Genomic DNA, 19,818 nt, shown 5'->3' with positions numbered 1-19,818 from the left:
CCTCCTTGGCATTGGGACTGGTTGTGACAGTTTTTGAAATAAGATGAATGTAGTAGTTTCTGAGAAAGTGTCCCTTACAGAACTCACTGTGAGTCATCTCACAGAACTCACTCTTTTCTGAATAAAATGACAAAGCTTATTTTGTCCTCTTCGCCCTTTACTTCTCATCCTTCTTTCTGCTAGGAATGTACAGAAATGTGTCTATAGATGCTGCAGCAACCCTCTTGTGACCATGAGACAGAAAGTAGGAAAATGGAGACCTACGCATGAAAGTGGGGGAAGTTAATACGAGCCATGAATAATAATAATGTCTTCTTGTACCCAGGCCCTAGTGTAGTAGCATTAGTAATAATCATTATACCAACTGACATTCATTTATATGGTATTTTCCAAGTCACAAGTGTGCTTTCACAAAATTCACCTCACCCTCATTCTTTCTTTCAATGCTTCCGCCTCTGTGTGATAGGTATCAGTACCCTGGGGGTACTCCAGTTATCTCCTACAATATTAAGAGCACATAACTCACCAATGGCTAATTTTGAGTTAGTTTGCTCTCCTTCTAGCACCTAGAAGTATGGAACTTTTTAATTTGAAGACAGGACAAAAGTAATCTTGTGGCATAGAGTATTTTGAAAAGCATCCCATACCCCAAAAGTGATAGAGTGGAGTCCCACAAGAGCACCAAAGATCAAAGGAAAGATGTGCTAAATGCGAGAGAAAGAGTGCAGAAAGCATGCCCATACATTACACAACACAAATTTTGCCCATTCTGAAATTTTGCACTGTAGTCTGTGGGAAAATTAATTTTCCCTGTATTCCTGTGTTCCTGCAGGACACTGATCTACTATGAAGATGAGAATGTTTGTTTACTGCCTTGCTTATAAAACTTATCTTACCTGGAGTCAAAGCGTTACATTCCAGGACAAGGAACTTTCCCTCCTTCCCTAAAGATGCCTAAGGAAGGATTTGGGGAACTAGCTGACTGTGTGTTTACACATCAAAAGAACAGAAAATCCAGGTTCTGATTTCAAAGAGGCTGGTTTTATCTTCCCTCAGAGATAATTTAGATAGTTGAGCTTCCAAAGGGTAACAATCCAAGATTCTTCCCTTTCTGTTCCTAAGGAGAATTAGTTTACATTAGAGGCACACTTTTCTCCCTCCTTCAAGAAAGGGAAAGAAGAATGGTTATTCCTCCCTATGTCAACTCCCAAAGGCCCTCTCCCATAGGGTGATCCCTCCCTACATGAAGGCCTCCCCACCTTATTCCCATTGAGTCTCCCTGTGTGGGGCTTGAAGCCTGAGAGACAACACAACTGTGTTAGACCGGGTGTTATTGCTGTGAGTAAATAAAGCTCTGATCTCTCATCCAGACCAGGTGTTTTTGCTAGTACCAACCTTCCTCCCCCTACCTACCTATCTCTATGCAAGCAAGGTAGCATCTAAGACCCATCTCAATTTCTATCTTGACATAATCTTCCTTTAAGTAATTAGTGAATTACTCTCTTTAACAATGATTCAATCAACACTGAGTTTCTAATATGTATACAATATCACTTATGCATTTTCCTGCCTAAAATGGGGGAAATCTAAACATTGGGAAAAAAATCTTAAATGGTGAGCATTCTAAAAACATATTGGCCTGTGTGCTTCAAAATGTCAATGTCAAAAAAAAAAGGTCAATGTCAAAGAAGACAAAGTCTGAGGAACTGGTCCAGATTAAAGGAGGCTAAAGGGACATAGGAACAGAATGAAAAGTATGAAGGAAGAGGAGTGTTACAGAGGGCATTATTGGAACAATTGGCAACATTTGCACATGGACTGTATATTAATAATAACAGTGTATCAATATTAATGTTCCTGAATTTGGTAACTATACTGTGGTTTCATAAGTCATTACCTTTTTCCTTTCTTTTTTTTTTTTTTAAGATTTTATTTATTTATTCATGAGAGACACAGAGAGAGAGGCAGAGACACAGGCAGAGGGAGAAGCAGGTTCCCTGAGAGGAGCCTGATATGGGACTCCATCCCAGGACCCTGGGACCATGACCTGAGCCGAAGGCAGACTCTCAACCACTGAGCCACTCAGGTGCCCCTTTTTCTTAAGGATAGATCCTGAATTATTTAGGTGTGATAGGTCATGATATCTATAACAGTTTCAAAGAGAGAAAGGGGAAAAAAAATTCAAATCTGGAAAAATGTTTACTGAACATTTTTGATCGAGGTGAAGGGAGTTCCAGAGTTCATGGTACTATTCTTATAACTTTTCTTTAATTTAAAATTTTGTTTTTGAAATAGGTAAGAGGAAATGTAGTCCTGACAAGAGAGTCTAATATGTGGCAGGCTCTAAGCCAACCTATATAGCCCCAGAAATAGAGTAATGGATGTGATATATTCCCAGGCCTCAAAAATCTGGCAGCTTCTCGTGAAGGAGATAAACAAGGAAATTGATCTCATGTGATAAAATTAAAAAGCATATTGTTTATGTTTATGTATGCTTATGACTATTTCTTCACATGACTTATGTAACACCCATCTTTCTTGAATCCCCCTCTTGTCACCCTGGCTACTGCTTCTCAGTATCCTCTGCTAATTCCTTTACATCTCACAGAACTCACTCTTTGGACTTCTTCCCTTCTCCGGCTACCCTTGCCCCTCAGGTGGACTTAATTAATTATATGGCTTTAAAGATAGAAGCTGATAACTCCCCAATTTTTTTTTTACATTTTTTAATTTATTTTTTTAATTAATTAATTAATTAATTAATTAATTAATTTATTTATTTAGACAGAGAGAGAGAGAAAGGCAGAGACACAGGCAGAGGGAGAAGCAGGCTCAATGCAGGGAGCCCGACGTGGGACTCGATCCAGGGTCCCCAGGATCACGCCCTGGGCTGCAGGCGGCGCTAAACCGCTGCGCCACCGGGGCTGCCTTACATTTTTTAATTTAAATTCAATTTGCCAACATATAGTATAACAGCCAGTTATACTATATGGCACCTCATCCCATCAGGTGCTCTCATTGCCCATCCCCCAGTTACCCTATCCCTTCCCCCACCTCCCCTTCCACACCCCTTTGTTTCCCAGAGTTAGGAGTCTCTCATGGTTTGTCTCCCTCTCTAATTTTTCCCACTCAGTTCTCCTCCTTTCCCTTATAATCCCTTTCACTCTTTCTTATATTCCACGTATGAGAGAAACCATATGATGATTGTCCTTTTCTGATTGACTTATTTCACTCAGCATAATATCCTCCAGTTCCATCCATGTCAAAGCAAATGGTGGGTATTTGTGTCTTCTGATGGCTAATAATCCATTGTATATAAATACCACATCTTCTTTACCCATTTATCTGTCAAAGGACATCATGGCTCCTTCCGCAGTTTGGTTATTATGGACATTGCTGCTATGAACATTGGGGTGCAGGTGTCATGGTGTTTCAGAGCAGAACTCAATGAAATAGAGACCAGAAGAACTGTAGAACAGATCAACAAAACCAGGAACTGGTTCTTTGAAACAATTAATAAGATAGATAAACCCTTAGCCAGCCTTATTAAAAAGAAAAGAGAAAAGACTCAAATTAATAAAATTACGGATGAAAGAGAAGAGACCACAACCAATATCAAGGAAAAACAAACGATTTTAAAAATGTATTATGAGCAACTATATGCCAACAAATTAGGCAATCAAGAAGAAATGGATGCATTTCTGGAAACTCACAAATTACCAAAACTGGAAAGGAAGAAATAAAAAACCTGAAGAGGACAATAACCAGTGAGGAAATTGAATCAATCAAAAACCTCCCAGGACACAAAAGTCCAGGGCCAGATGGCTTCCCAGGGGAATTCTATCAAACATTTAAAGAAGAAATAATACCTATTCTACTAAAGCTGTTTTGAAGGATAGAAAGGGATGGAATACTTCCAAACTCATTTTTTTGAGGCCTGCATTACCTTGATCTCAAAACCAGACAAAGACCCCACCAAAAAGATTTATAGACCAAACTCCCTGATGAACACAGATGCAAAAATTCTCACCAAGATACTAGCCAATAGAATCCAACAGTACATTAAGAAGATTATTCACCATGACCAACTGGGATTTATCCCCAGGATGCAAGGGTGGTTCAACACTCGTAAAACAATCAATGTGATAGATCACTTCAATAAGAGAAAAAACAAGGACCATATGATCTTCTCAATAGATGCAGAGAAAGCATTTGACAAAATACAGCATCCATTCCTGATTAAAACTCTTCAGAGTGTAGGGATAGAGGGAACATTCCTCAGCATCTTAAAAGCCATCAACGAAAAGCCCACAGCAAATATTCTCAATGGGGAAACACTAGGAGCCTTTCCCCTAAGATCAGGAACATTACAGGGATGTCCACTCTCACCATTGCTATTCAACATAGTACTAGAAGCCCTAGCCTCAGCAATCAGACAACAAAAAGAAATAAAAGGCATTCAGATTGGCAAAGAAGAAGTCAAACTCTCCCTCTTCACAGATGACATGATACTGTACATAGAAAACTCAAAAGACTCCACCCCAAGATTGCTAGAACTCATACAGCAATTCAGCAAGGTGGCAGGACCAAATTTTTTTTTTAAGATTTTATTTATTTATTCATGAGAGACACAAAGAGAGAGGCAGAGACATAGGCAGAGGCAGAGGCAGAAGCAGGCTCCCTTTGGGGAGCCCAATGCAGGACAGTCCTAGGACCCTGGGATCATGACCTGAGCCAAAGGAAGACGCCCAACTGCTGAGCCTCCCAGGTGCCCCTCTCCAGCCTCAGCCTCTCTTCCAAACTCCTGCCTATTCCACATTCCTACCTGGATGTCAAATAGTGATCAAAAACTCAACTTCTCTAAAAACAAACTCCTAATCTCCTTTCAACCTTACCCTTCTGGGAAAATATTTTCAAATTATATATCTGACAAAGGACTTGACTCCAGGGTCAGCCTGGCTGGCTCAGTGGTTTAGCGCCACATTCAGCCCAGGGTGTGATCCTGGGGAGCTGGGATCAAGTCCCATGTTGGACTCCCCGCATAGAGCCTGCTTCCCCTTCTCCCTAAATATTGTAAAATCTTTAAAAAAAAAAAAAAAAAAGGACTTGACTCCAGCATATGGAAAGAACTCCCAAAATGCAGAAGAACATAAACAGTCTTATTTTTTAAATGTTAAAAGATTTAAATAATCACTTTACCAAAAAAGATGTACAGATGGCAAATAAGCATATGAAGTGATGTTCAACATCACTAGTCATAAGGAAATGCAAAACTACAATGAAAATGAAATGCTACATACCTCTTAGCAACACACACACAATTGACAATACCAAGAGCTGGTGAGAACTCACAGTAACTGGAATTCTTTTTTTTTTTTTTTAAGATTATTTATTTATTTATTCATGAGAGACACACAGAGAGAGGCAAAGACACAGGCAGAGGGAGAAGCAGGCTCCTTGCAGGGAGCCCAGTGTGGGACTTAATCCCGGGACTCCAGAATCACACCCTGAGCCAAAGGCAGGCGCTCAACGGAAGAGCCACCCAGGCATCCCAGTAACTGGAATTCTTTTTTTTTTTTTTTTTTTTTAGTAACTGGAATTCTTATACATTGCTGGTGAGAAGGCAGACTAGGACAACCAATTTGGGAAACTCTTTGGCAGTTTCTTTTAAAGTTAAACATATACTTAGCATATTTATCTAAAGGTAATGAAAATCTATGTTCACACAAAAAAACTGTATGTGAATGTTTAAAGCAGCTTTATTCATAATCATCAAAACCATCAAAAACAACCCAAACAGCCCTCAACTGGAAAAAAAAAAAATCCTACCCTCCCTATAGCATTACCCAGCTTAGTAAAGAAAAAATTCTATTCTAGGGATCCCCAGGTGGCTCAGCGGTTTAGCGGCTTGCAGCCTGGGGTGTGATCCTGGAGACCCGGGATCGAGTCCCACATCGGGCTACTTGGGTGGAGCCTGCTTCTCCCTCTGCCTGGGTCTCTGTGTCTCTCATGAATAAATAAACAAAATCTTAAAAAAAAAAAAAAAAAAAAAAGAAGAAAAGAAAAAATTCTATTCTATGTCTAGAGCAAACATCTTGGAGTCATATTTGATGTCTTTCTCTCAAACTCTACATGAATCCTTTAACAAATTATATTAGTTTTAAATTGTAAATGTAATATATCCATAACTGACCATCTCATAGTACATCACTGCTACCACTGTTTCAAACCATCATCATTTCTTGCCCAGATTATTGCAATAACTTTCTAGTTAATCTCTACACTTCTCTGTATCTGTTCTTCATACTATTAAAAATGCAACCCGGATCATGTCAGATTTTGGCTCAAAGCCTGCAATGAAGTCCTAACTCACTTATGATTTTACAACCAACACCTAACTCTAGCCTCCCTGGCCTCGTCTCCTTTTATCTTCCCATTGGTCCCTCAACTCCAGCTACACTGGCTTCCTTTTTTTTTCCTGAATGGAAGCATGCTTCTACCTCAGGACCTTTGTACTTCTTTTTCTTTCTTTTTTTTTTTCTCAAATTGTTATTTAAATTCTAGGTAGTGAATATACAGGGCAATATTGGTTTCAGGAGTGGAATTCAGTGATTTATCACTTACAAACAACACCAAGTGCTCAGCATAACAATGCACTTGCTTTTCCTTCTGTTTGGAATACTTTTTCATCACATAACCATATGGCTTCCTCCCTTACTTCCTTCAGGTCTCTATTTAGATGTCACTTTCATGGTGAAGCTTTCCCTGACCACCCTATATACTATTTTGTATTTCTGCCACCCTTCCCCAGGACTGCCTCACCCGCCTTGCTCTTATTTTTCTCCATAACACCTATTACTATTTGATATATTATCTATTTATTTGTTGGGTTTTTTGTGTTCCCCCATTAAATGTAAACTCCCTGAAAGCAAAAACTGAGTTTTCACCCTGTATTATCTCTATACCTAAATCAATGCCTGTCATATACTAGGTGCTTAATAAACCTTTGTTAAAAACATGAATGAATGAATCATAATAGAATGTAAGAAATACACGTAGATAATACTATCTCCATAGAATTATTATATGTGCTGCCAAGCGAGCACAGAATCTCCATAGAATTATAAAAAATAATTACATTTGGTTAAAAGCTTTGGAAAATGGTGAACAGGGTCCTATAGATACGGGTATTTTGAGGATTTTCAGTTCTATGGGAAAATTATCCTGGTCGTCAATAAAGAGGAATGAAGTTGCATAGCTGGCTCTCAGATAAGAGATAAGAGAATGAAGACCAAATTGTGCTTCAGACTTGAGACTACCAGACCTTACTTACCAAGTAAGTCAAGAGCACATTGGAAACTGGCCAAGGAAATGGGTAAAGGGCTCCACAACACAGGACTCCCCAGGCATGCACTGGTTACCAAGCAGATGCGCCACCTCCTGAGGATAATATTATAATGAGAAATGAAGTAAATCGTCAATAAGAGGTTAGTCTAAATAGTGCCACCTTGGAGGAAGATCTGGGGGAGATGTAACAGTCGATTAAAGGTAAGATAACCTGAACACAGATTTTAGATTGTAAATAAAATATAAGCCAAGACTTGGGCTTAAGAACTCCATGGGTACTAAGTATCTGTGAACCTTTCTGTGATTGGATTAGTGATTGGGGTTTGTGTTTATAAATTTGATGTCTGATTCAACAACATTGATTCATTGTATACTTCAATAAAAACAGAGTTGTTTTTTGTTTTTGGGTTTTTTCTGTGGTGAAACAGAACTCCCTCTCTAGGTAGTTTACGTACCCTGGCAAGGAAGGAATGCCTATGGACTCTTACTGCTTTGTTTGCTTTCTATGCCTCTTACTATAGTAAGAGCAAATAAACTAGGCAAAGAGAGTATCAAAGAGAAGAGCAACATAAATCAATATTTAATATACAGTGGAGTGAACTAGGCTTCTTGTGGTGATTGTTTCCCAACATACATAAATATCAAATCATTCTGTTGTACACTTGAAACTAATATAATATGTCAATTATACCTCTACAAAAATTATATATTCATACACATATGTATTCACACACAGTTTTCATGGTGCAGGTCAGCAATATTAGTAATAATTAGTGATAATCATTATTAAAATGTTATATTTATATGGTACTTTACATTCAAGTGTGCATTATACTCTCATTTCATTCTCACTACTGCCCCCTTCAGTTAGGTGTTAACACTCCCATTTACAGTTCAAGCAGTTAAGAGAACTTCATCATTCAGCTGTGACCTACACCTAGAATGAAGATAGTCCTATTTATGCCTATTGTCCTAGAATAATTATTAAGAACACTCTTTTTCCAAAGTCTCCTAGTCGGAAATAAATTTTATGGTCACTCTACCAAAAGCCTATTTCTTTCATTCACACAATTTCATTATCACTTTGTTTCTTCCATTTATAGCACCTCGTGGTGGTTATAACAGCCTAAAGAGCTGTCTTCTGACCATGAAATCACTTCTCTAAGAAAGGGCATTTTAGTTTGCAAACAAACTCAGCCAGTAACTTTTAAAATGGAAAATTATCAATATAGTATAGCAGTTAAATGATCAGGGTCTCAATCTTAGCTCTACTACTTCCTAGCCATGTGGCTTTGGGGAAATTAATGTGGAAAAAAATCAGCCAGAACACCATTAGCATAAGACTTTATTTTAGGGGCACCAGGGTGGCTCAGTGGTTGAGCATCTGCCTTCGGCTCAGGGCGTGATCCCGGGGTGCTGAGATAGATGCCACATTGTATCTGCCTATGTCTCTGCCTCTTTCTCTGTGTCTCTCATGAAAAAATAAAAAATAAAAAAATTTTTTTAAAAAAAAACCTTATTTTAAAATGTTGGTCCTGGGTGCCTGAGCGGTTCAGTTGGTTAAGCATCTGCCTTCAGCTCCCATCATGATTCCAGGGTCCTTGGATCAGAGCCCTGCATCTGGCTCCCTGCTAAGGGGGAGCCTGCTTCTCCCTCTCCCTCTGCTCCTCCCCAATGCTTCTGCTCTCTCTCTCTCTCTCTCTCTCACTTGCTTGTGCTCTCTCTCTCCAATAAATAAATAAAATCTGGGATCCCTGGGTGGCGCAGCGGTTTGGCGCCTGCCTTTGGCCCAGGGCGCGATCCTGGAGACCCGGGATCGAATCCCACATCGGGCTCCCGGTGCATGGAGCCTGCTTCTCCCTCTGCCTGTGTCTCTGCCTCTCTCTCTCTCTGTGACTATCATGAATAAATAAATAAAAAATCTTTAAAAAAAAATAAAATAAAATTAAAAAAATAAATAAATAAATAAAATCTTTAAAATAAAATAAAATGTTGGTCCTGACATTTCATGTCAGACAATTTTCCAAAGAAAACATCCAGATGAAAAAAATTAAAAAAAAAAAAAAAGAAAGAAAAAAGAAAACATCCAGATGGCCAACAGACACCTGAGAAGATGCTCAACATCACTCATCATCAGGGAAATACAAATCAAAACCACAATGAGATATCACCTCACACCTGTCAGAATGGCTAAAATTAACAACACAAGAAACAGGTGTTAGTGAGGATGTGGAGAAAGAGGAGACTCTTGCACTGTTGGTGGGAATGCAAACTGGTGCAGCCACTCTGGAGAACAAACAGTATAGAGGTTCCTCTGAAACTTAAAAATAGAACTATCCTATGACCCAGAAATTACAGTACTAAGTATTTATCCAAAGCATACAAAAATACTGATTCAAAGAGGTACATGCACCCTGATTTTTATAGCAGCATTATCAACAAGAGCCAAACTGTGGAGAGAGCCCAAATATCCATCGACTACTGAATGGATAAAGAAGATGTGGTATATCTATATTTATATATACATATATATATGATTGGATAAAGAAGATATAAATATATATAATGGAGTATCACTCAGCCATCAAAAAGAATGAAATCTTGCCATTTGCAATGACGTGGATAGAGCTAGAGTGTATTGTGCTAAATGAAATAAGTCAGAGAAAGACAGATATATGATCTCAGTCATATGTGAAATTTAAGAAAGAAAAAAGATGAACATATGGGAAGGGAGAGAGGGAAACAAACCACAGAGACTCTTAACAGAGAACAAACTGAGGGTTGATGAAGGGAGATGGAAGGAGAGATGGAATAGATGGGTGAAGGGAATCAAGGAGGGCACTTTTTGTGATGAGTCACTGAGTTCTACTCCAGAAACCAATATGCACTGTATGTTAACTAGTTAAAATTTAAATAAATAAATATTTAAAAAATAAAATGTTTGTCCTGAGAAGGCTCCTGAAGGAACTAGAAAACAGTTTGTCTTTAGGAAGGAAGGGTCAGGAACTTATAGGATTTTAGCTGGGATCAAGAAGGGGACTGTGGGCCAAAATTCAGTCAGTTCTGGGAATAGCTGGTCAGAAAAGCATCTAAGAATAGGAGGAAATTGTTATTGCAAATTAGTAGCCATTGTTTGGGCAATTTGAATTAATCAGAATGGATGGGAGTGACAGATCAGGATTAAAATCCTGTGCAAGGGGCAGCCCAGGTGGCTCAGCAGTTTAGTGCCTGCCTTTAGCCCAGGGCCTGATCCTGGAGTCCCAGGATCAAGTCCCACATGGGGCTCCCTGCATGGAGCCTGCTTCTCCCTCTGTCTGTGTCTCTGCCTCTCTCTCTCTCTCTCTCTCTGTGTCTCTCATGAATAAATAAATAAAATCATAAAAAAAAATCCTGTGCAAGAAGGAATGGGAGGAATAATTTAGGCCCAGTAGACACACAGGGGCCATGTGGAAAACTTTCAGGATGTCAGGGACTCTCACATAAATTAACCTCTTCAAAGCTCAATTTCCTCATCTGCAAAATAAGAAGATGTACAGTACTACCTTTTAAGTTGTTGAGAGGACTACATATGTTATTAAATATAAGGCAGGCAAAATATTAAGGACTTAATAAATATTATTATTATTTTCTTTCTTTACTTCCCTCTGCCTTCTGAAAGAGGGTAGAATGGGAATAAGGGTGAATATATATTTTCCAGAAAGGTTTAAGGCAGTACCATCTCCAGAATTTTTATGAGTTTGGGCTTAGCGCTCACAATTCTTTTGGAAGGGGGACAGTAACAAAAGGAGGCTTGGATTGGCATTAGTGCCTCCATAATTTTAATAAACTCTCCCACATGTGCCCTTTGATGTGGAAAATGACTTTTTCTCAAAGGACTAGCCCAACACTAATCCCTGTGATACCATATACCATTCGTCATCCTTCTCAACCCAACGAAGCTGCCATCCGTAAACCCCAACGCTCTGGATCTGTATGGAACAGCTAAGGGACTTTCTCAAGGCTTTCTTGTATTTGCATAATAAGTTCACCATTCTCTATTTAGATTACATATTTTAGATAAATATATAATCATTTACATAATATTTACATATTTTAGATAAATATATAATCATTTACATAAATAAGCACAATTTACTAAATGATAAAACACAATTTACTAAAGAAGCTTGATTCACTTTCCAAAAGTTTGAGAAAAAAAATCAGTTCTTTATAATAAAAGACGAAAACTCCAAAAGGCATCTGAAGTGAGGAATAGAAAGCATGCATAGAGATTATGAAGGCAGGGAACTTTCCAAGTGGTACTCAGACTTCATCCACTCAACATATTGAAACACAGACTGGTGATCCATGGTAGTTTGAAAGTGTTTTATATGTTATTCATTACTTAAAGATTTTACTATATTTTTCTTGGAAGAAAAAAACTCCTTCTTTTGGCTTTTTGAAAATAAGGTAGATTTCATCAGATGTCAAAAGTATCAATGACTAGTTCAATAGCTTCTCTTTAACTCTAAGACTAAAAGAATAGTGATTAACTCTGATACTTAGTAGTTTCGTTCCATAAATCACAAATTTTCCATTATTTTCTTGCTGGAACTGTCTAAACTCTATTTAGAACCAAAGGCCCTGATGATACTAACAGTTTCTATTCTAAGTGTCAACACATTACACACTTTTACTCTGTGCAATGGCACAAGTGCTTTATAGAGATACATGATTCTATGAATCAAAGTCTGGAGAGGCTGTCCATTTTTTCTTCTGTTCAAGGAGATCAGTGTCCTCTGAAATCAAAACTCACCTAACAAAAAAGGAACTTGATGTTTTACTCCATGAAACAAGTATCATGTAGAGAGGGGTAACACTTTTATAAAGGCAAATTATTGTTTCTAAATTCAAGTTTTATATTTCTGGCACCAGACTAGATCTAGATGGTCCATCCCCATCACAAGATTACACAAATGTTTGACTAGGGTTTTTTTTTCTCTTCTGTATTTATTGTTTTATGACAAGTGTTTCATTTCATTTTGCTCCTTTATGTTTTCTATATTTTAAATTGAACAAGTCTTACTTTTATCATAAGAAAAAAGAGAAAAAATAAATTTTAAAAATGCACACATACAGTATTCACATTGTGTCAAATAAATGACCAGATAGGCAATAAGGGCAGAAAGAGTTCTGAGAAAAACAGATGGACACTAAGGTGGCACAGCTGGGAGGGCAGTGGGATTAAAATAGCCTTGAAGATGGGCAGCCCTGGTGGTTTAGTGTCGCCTTCAGCCCAGGGCCTTATCTTGGAGACCTGGGATCGATTCTCCCTCTGCCTCTCTCTCTCTCTCTCTCTCTCTCTCTCTCTCTGTGTGTGTGTGTGTGTGTGTGTGTGTGTCTCATGAATAAATAAATAAAATCTTAAAAAAAAATGGCCTTGAAGAGAAGTGACATAGGTTAAGAGGAGAGGAAGAGGGGAACAAAGGATCAGGGGAAGGAAGAAAACAACAAAGCATTGTGAAGTTTATACTTTAGGGGGAAATTGGTCAGTTCCTTTATTAGTTTATTTGAATTTTTTATGCAAAAGAGAAAATTTGGGGGATATAGGACCCACATTGTAAAGAGTTTATTTATTTATTTTTTTTTTTGTAAAGAGTTTAGAATTAGGATTAAAGGAACTTTATTCTGCAAAACTCAGACACAAATTCAAGAACTGAGTAGAGTTTTAACTTGCATTTGCAAAAGAGACAAGTTAGTGCAGAATTGACTCAATCAAGAAAATAGAAGCCTTTGAATTAAAAATCACAAGGTCAGGAGATAACTCTGTTCTATGGTAGTGAGTAATTCCAACTGGATAACTTTTGGGTCCATTTTGATACAAAAGAAAACATATTTCTGTCTTTTGAATAAAAAACAACTTTCTGGCTTATCTTAGAGTTCAAGGCTTTTAGAATGGTTCCTGTTTTTTAAAACTTATCTTAGAGTGCAAAGTTTTAGAAATGTCAGCCTTTTCTAGGCTTTGGTACAGAATGGGCTTGATTAGTAGTTATTGTGGACAGGACTAGACAAGACATCAGTTTTCTTTGACATATTGTATAAACTAGAGTATAGAGCTTCAAACGTCCAGAGGTTTCAGCCAGACCATGGGGTAGAGCTATGATCATACTGGTTGTGCATGGCACAACTGTAGGGGGTGTTATGTACACAGTGCCCTCTGTAGACCTACAATGCCAAATCTGCTCAGCTTTACTTGGAAACCTAGAAGCCAGCCAAGTAATAAATCAGTGAAACATAAAATCCACCTAAAGGATTCCAACTAATTAAAAAAAAAAAAGTTCAAAACACAGTGGAGCAATAAAACAAATTTGCAGTCTATATCCAGCCTTGGAGCTCCACTTTGCAGCCTCTGCCTATAGAACCTAGAAACAGTCAATATTTTTGAGCAGTGTAATGATATATTAAAGAGGTCTGTAAAATGAATTAGAGAGAAAAAAGACTAGAAAGAAGGAAACCAGTAAGAAAACTACTTCAGTAGCCTAAAGTGGGAGAAACAAAGGCCTGTCCTAGGCTTATGGTAATTGGATAAAAAAGGAAGAATTCTTCAGATTCAGTGACAAAATTCAGATCTGATTCAGAATCAAGTTAATTCAGAGGTCTTCCCAGAAGAAAAAGAAGCAAAGGAGTTCAGAGTAATACAAGATTTGGAACATAGGTTCTTACGAAAATACTTGGAGAAGAAAAGATTTACCTTTGAAATAAATTCAGATTTTTTTTAAGATTTTTTTTTTATTTATTCATGAGAGACACAAAGAGACTGAGACATAGGCAGAGGGAGAAGCAGGCTCCCTGCGGGAAGCCCGATGTGGGGTTCACACACTGAGCAGAAGGCAGACGCTCAACCACTGAGCTACCCTGGCATCCCTAGATGTTTTTTTTAAAAAAGATTTTTAGATTTTAGATCTAAAAAACAACTTAAATTTTACATGCAAAAAAAAAAAAATTTTAGACTATGATAGTAAAAATCGTATTTTGAAAGATTATTTAATGCTATAGTACTATGATTCAAAATACGTGGGGAAAAAAAGCCAAAAAAGAGGGAGAAGGAAATTGGAAAAACTATGCAAAAATGTTAACAGTGACTGTTTTTGAGTAATGTGATTATGAGTTCTAATAATTCTCTTCTTTATATTTACATGCAGTTACCAAATTTTCCACAATAAATGTATTATGTTTATAATTAGAAAAATCAAGTGTTTTAATATCCCAAGGTACTTACCTTTCATATAATCTATATATCTATATATATATATATTTTAAAGATTTTATTTATTCATGAGAGACATAGAGAGAGAGACAGAGACCTAGGCAGAGGAAAAAGCAGTCTCCCCAGGAGGAACTCAATGTGGGACTCAGTCCCAGGACCTCAGGATCATGCCCTGAGCCAAAGGCAGACACTCAACCACTGACCCACCCAGGCATCCCTACATAATCAATATATTAAGTCTCCATTGGTTTTCTTGTTTGTTTGTTTCAATTATTTGCAAAAGCAAATGCTAATAGGTTAGCTTTTTTTTTTTTTTTTTTAAGTAGGCTTCATCCGTGGTAGAACCAAATGCAGGGCTTGAACTCAGGATCCTGAGATCAGAAGTCTGATGCATAACTGACTGAGCCAGCCAGAAACCCCTACTTTAGCTTCTTGGTGTTGGGAAAAAAGATCTTGTTCTAGGGTGTGAAATATAAAGTCTTTGCAATCCCAAAGATATATTTGATATTTTCCAGTAATATAGACTTGTTTTAGGCATTATTTTTGACTCAAAAATTAATTTCAAATGTGTTAATAATTTTGTTTAAAAAACAATGGGTTTGTTTTCTTTTTTCAGCATTAGCTATGAGTCTTTCTCACATTGCCCTCAAGACTTAAAGACCATCTGAGCTTTTGCCAAGAACATAAAAGTTCAAGGTAAGACGAAATGATAATAGAAACGGCAATAAAAATAATGTTTATAGCTTTAAAAATAGTTTCACATATATTTGATACAAGGCTCATTTGACTTTTAAGAAAAAAATAGAATGTAATAATGGCAGGGGTTTTTTTTAGCTCTACTTTGTGGAGGAGACATTGAGACTCAGAGAGGTGAGTCTTTTGCTCAGTATCACACACAGCTACTAAATTAGTAAAATCAGAATTCAAAGTCTTCCATTTCTAAGTACTGTAATTTTTCCTACAGAGTGTTAATGGGAAACCATGAAAATTATGTCCATCTCCTTAGACCCTTTTCTGTACTGACAGCGGGGACTATTAATCTTGCCACCTTTGCCCAGGCCCATGACCTCTCACTATGGTCCAGCCTACTCTAACCTAATGAAACCCAAAATACAGCAAAGGAGACGAGATAGTGATTAAACACACACACACACACACACACACACACACAAACACCACCACCACCCTAAAAACAAAACTTGTTAAGTAAAAAAAACAGTCTTTCATTTCTTTGAGACATATTTGGCATTTTAAACTTTGCACAATGGTTTGCATATAAGTCCTTCCTAAATGAATACAAGAGTAAAGTTCTGAGATAAATAATGGAAATGATTGAAAATTCACAAGTTTATTATGCAGTAAGTCACACCCACCAACAGAATAATTTTTTTTATGCATGAATCTTGTACTTATCATAAACGGTTAGAAAGGGGGTACAAGGGATCTCTGGGTGGTGTAGCGGTTTGGCGCCTGCCTTTGGCCCAGGGCGCTGGAGACCCGGGATCGAATCCCACATCGGGCTCCAGGTGCATGGAGCCTGCTTCTCCCTCTGCCTATGTCTCTGCCTCTCTCTCTCTCTCTCTCTCTCTCTCTCTGTGACTATCATAAATAAATAAAAATTAAAAAAAAAAAAGAAAGGGGGTACAACTCTCTTGGATGACCCGAGGCATAACTGCAAGAATCAGCTTCAGTTCCACCTGGTTATATCCCCCAAATTAGCTTTCCCTTCATACGTCTTTTATATGATCCCATTTGGCAGTTACACCTACTTGCTGGAAGAATTTCTCATTGTTCTGTGATCAAGAATATCACTTGTCTTAACTGATACTCTACTGTTCGTCATGCAAACATGATTTTTGCTTTGAACACCACTTTGATTTGATACATTCTCAAATTGTTCTTCATGCATGCATGGGTTCTTTGTGTCATTTTTTTTCTACCTGGATTATTAACTTCTTACATATACTATTTGGACATTTGTTCATGCTTTTATGCTTAACACCCACACTGCTTTGTTCAATATGGGTGGATAATTTGGATATACTAGCAAATAGCTCATCTGTCACTGTACTGATCACTTTAAAAGCAACACTGCTTTTTCTAAAGTTTATTGTCACATAATAAGTAGTTATCAAATGAATCATTAAATGGATATCAGCTAAGAGGTATTATAGACAACTTTGAGTGGGATGTTACAAAAAGTAGATTCATGGGGGTTTTACTGAGCAATAAAAATGATTAAAGCCTGGTTGTAAATTAATATTTGAAAATTTTTAAGAATAAAGAATAAACTTAAAGAACAAGAACTTGTAAAAATGATGACTTGATAACTTCTCAAAGGAAACAGAATATCCTCCTGCCCAAAGGTACTCCCTCCTGTATTATTTATCTATTTATGCTGATGGGGTTCAGAACACACTATCCCAAAATATGAATATTTTAACTGAAGGAGTTTGAGAAAACAAGCAGAAGCAGGAAGATCACTCTGACCTTCCTCCTACACTTCTGCCTTGAATCGGGTCATAAAACCCTCATGGACGAGGTGCCCTCCCTATACATGGTGGAAAGAGCATCATTATCTCCAGGACAAAAGGACATCAAGAAGAATCCAAACAAACGGCCTTGTTGAGTATGTTACTATAATTACCTCATAATCTCTCATACTCCTCCATATCAATCCTCTCTTCAAACCTAGCATAAAAGTACTCAGGTCTAACTGTTTCTTTGGGTCTTCATTACCCTACGAAGGTTCCTGTGTCCCATAAAACTTGTATTAAATTTGTATGTTTCTCTTTTACTAATCTGTCTTTGTCGGTTTAATTTTCAGACTAAGCCAGGGACCTTCACAGGTTTGAGGAACACTTTTCCCTCCCTTACACTACATAGCAAATTACTTGAGACTTGGCAGTTTCAAACAATAAACATTTATTATCTCACACCATTCCAAATGGTGAGGAATCTGGGAGCAGCTTAGCTGAGTGTTTCTGCCTTAGACGGTCTCCTGAGGTTACAGCCAAGATGTCAGCCAGGCTGCAGTCATATGAAGGCTTACCTGAGCTAGAGGATCCCCTTGCCAGTTCGTCACCTGGTTGTTGGCAAGAAGTCTCAGCCTCTCACCAGATGTGCCTCTCCATAAGATTGCTTATGAAGTGACAGCTGGTTTCCCCCAGAATGAATGATGAGAGAGAGAGAGAGAGAGAAGACACCAAGATGAAAGCTACAGTGTCTTTTATAACCTCTTCTCAGAAGCGACATAGTATCACTTTTATTGTATTCAGTCAGTCACGAAGACCACCCTGGTACGACGTGGGAGATGTCCCAAGGGTGTGAATACCCGAAAGCAGGGCTCACTGGGGGACATCTTGGAGCCTGGCTGTCATCCTTCCCTTGTATCCTTTACTATCTTCTTCTGCGCCCATCACCCTTTTGCTCTGTCAACTTAAACTACTTCCTCCTTGCTAGATCCTCCCCTATCTTGGTTCCAGACACTCTGAAATTATACTCTGAAGCTTCACTTCTATATCAACTTGGGGAAAAAAGAAAACACAAAACCCTTCCTGAACTGCTCTTCCTACTTTGGCTCTAGTTACCCACTCTGTCTCCATGGTTGAACTCCTAAAAGAGAAGTCCGTGCACACTTCTGCTTCTTCACCTTCTATTTCTTTGTCCCATAGCAATTTGACCTGCACCCAAACTTTTCCAGGGGAACTGTGATCCCCAGGTCACTGGAACATTGCAAAGAGCTCTTGGTGTAAAATTCCAATACATTTTCAGCACTTACTTAATCTCTGCAGCGTTTGTTTTCATGAATCTCTTATCCCTGGGCCACTGTGACACCATTCTTCCTTGGCTTTTGTCCTAACCTTTTTATGACTATTTCTCAGCTTCCATTGTTGATCTTCTTCCTTTAAGTAAGTATTGGTATTCTTCACAATTCAACCCTCACTTCTTTTTTCTTATTATTCTGAACACTGTCCTTGTATTTTTTTCTATTCCAGAATTTCTAATTGGGAGGGGAAATTAAAAAAAAGAAAAAAGATACTCTAAAGGAAACCTTATCTCCAAAAAGAGTTTTATCCATTTGGTAACAAACTCTAGTGCAAAGGCATAATGAAGTGTGATCTCAGAAGAAGGCTTCCCTCTCTTCCTAGAAGAATCCACCAATATATCCACCAAGTCAATATTCACCATTTTAGTTCAACATTAAGAGCAGACCGCCTACTCTCATCATCAGTTTATGCAGAGAGAGCTACACCCAACCTCATAGTCACCTCCTATCTGTCAGCACCTCTTTCAGATACTTCATGATGGCTGTGCCAAGACTCCCAGAATCGTGCCACATTCTGTTCTCCTAGACAAATTGTTCAACCAACCTCTCCCTGGAATGCTCAGGGTTTCAGACCTACACATCTCCTAAATTATTGTCACGAGACCACGTTCTGAGTCATACCCCACAGTGTGTTCTTAGCACAGACACGGCTATTGCTACTACAGCTAGTCCTGCTGTCTTCGCACTTCCACCATACTATGCACTATGAACAAGAGCTTATGATCAGTAACATCGTGATGCCGAGTAAAGGGCACTGGGCAGCAGCCTGCTGTTCATATACCTACTCAATCAGAAACTTTTAACATTTCCTTGTTGGTATAAGCCCCTTTTCAGGAGCAAAGCTAGAAGTCAGGTAGGCAGGTGTTTCCTTGTATTCAAGCTACAAACCTTATTTTGCCAATGAAATCACTGGCATTGAGAAAAGTTTTCTTTTTCTTTCTTTCTTTCTTTCTTTCTTTCTTTCTTTCTTTCTTTCTTTTTTTTTTTTTTTTAGAAAAGCTTTCAATTAGCAATAATCACGCCTCAGAGAAACCTCATTGGCTACGATACTGCCACTGTGCAAAGCTGAAATCACTGGCATTGAGACTGAGCACCCAGAATTTCTCCATATCTTGGAGTCTCCAGAGCCTCATTCTAAAGCTAATGAAACCATCTCTGTACTTCAAGCCCATTTAGTCAGAGACTGCCAGAAATAGCTACTGCTCTTCTAACATATAAAACTGATTAGGGATCACAAGAAAAACTCATGTTTCATCTAGGGAAAAATATCTAAACATCAGTAGTGTGGGGAGGAAATTGTAAAATAAAATGAAATGTTAAAAGGAGAGAAAATCTGAAACATATGTTCCCAGAAAATGTTATGTCTAACAAATTTAATGCTAGTCCTAGATTATTA

General features: G+C 38.0%; 1 long non-coding RNA gene and 1 pseudogene across 5 annotated transcripts in view; both read right to left on the bottom strand.

The window, feature by feature from the left end:
- LOC111092836 overlaps positions 1 to 19,818 on the bottom strand; it is a 117,616-nt gene that overhangs the window by 74,489 nt on the left and 23,309 nt on the right. For 4 of the 5 annotated variants that reach the window (XR_005380018.1, XR_005380015.1, XR_005380016.1 and 1 more), the window contains exon 3: positions 7,334 to 7,440. The exons of the other annotated variant lie outside the window; for it this stretch is intronic. This is a non-coding gene — a long non-coding RNA (uncharacterized LOC111092836). The remainder of the gene's footprint in view (positions 1 to 7,333; positions 7,441 to 19,818) is intronic. 5 annotated transcript variants of the gene reach the window in all.
- Positions 19,406 to 19,489, bottom strand: LOC119866467 (annotated as a pseudogene).

This window comes from Canis lupus, chromosome 27 (genome assembly GCF_011100685.1).
Source record: "Canis lupus familiaris isolate Mischka breed German Shepherd chromosome 27, alternate assembly UU_Cfam_GSD_1.0, whole genome shotgun sequence".
Classification (NCBI taxonomy): domain Eukaryota; kingdom Metazoa; phylum Chordata; class Mammalia; order Carnivora; family Canidae; genus Canis; species Canis lupus.
This window is presented reverse-complemented; position numbering and strand designations above follow the sequence as displayed.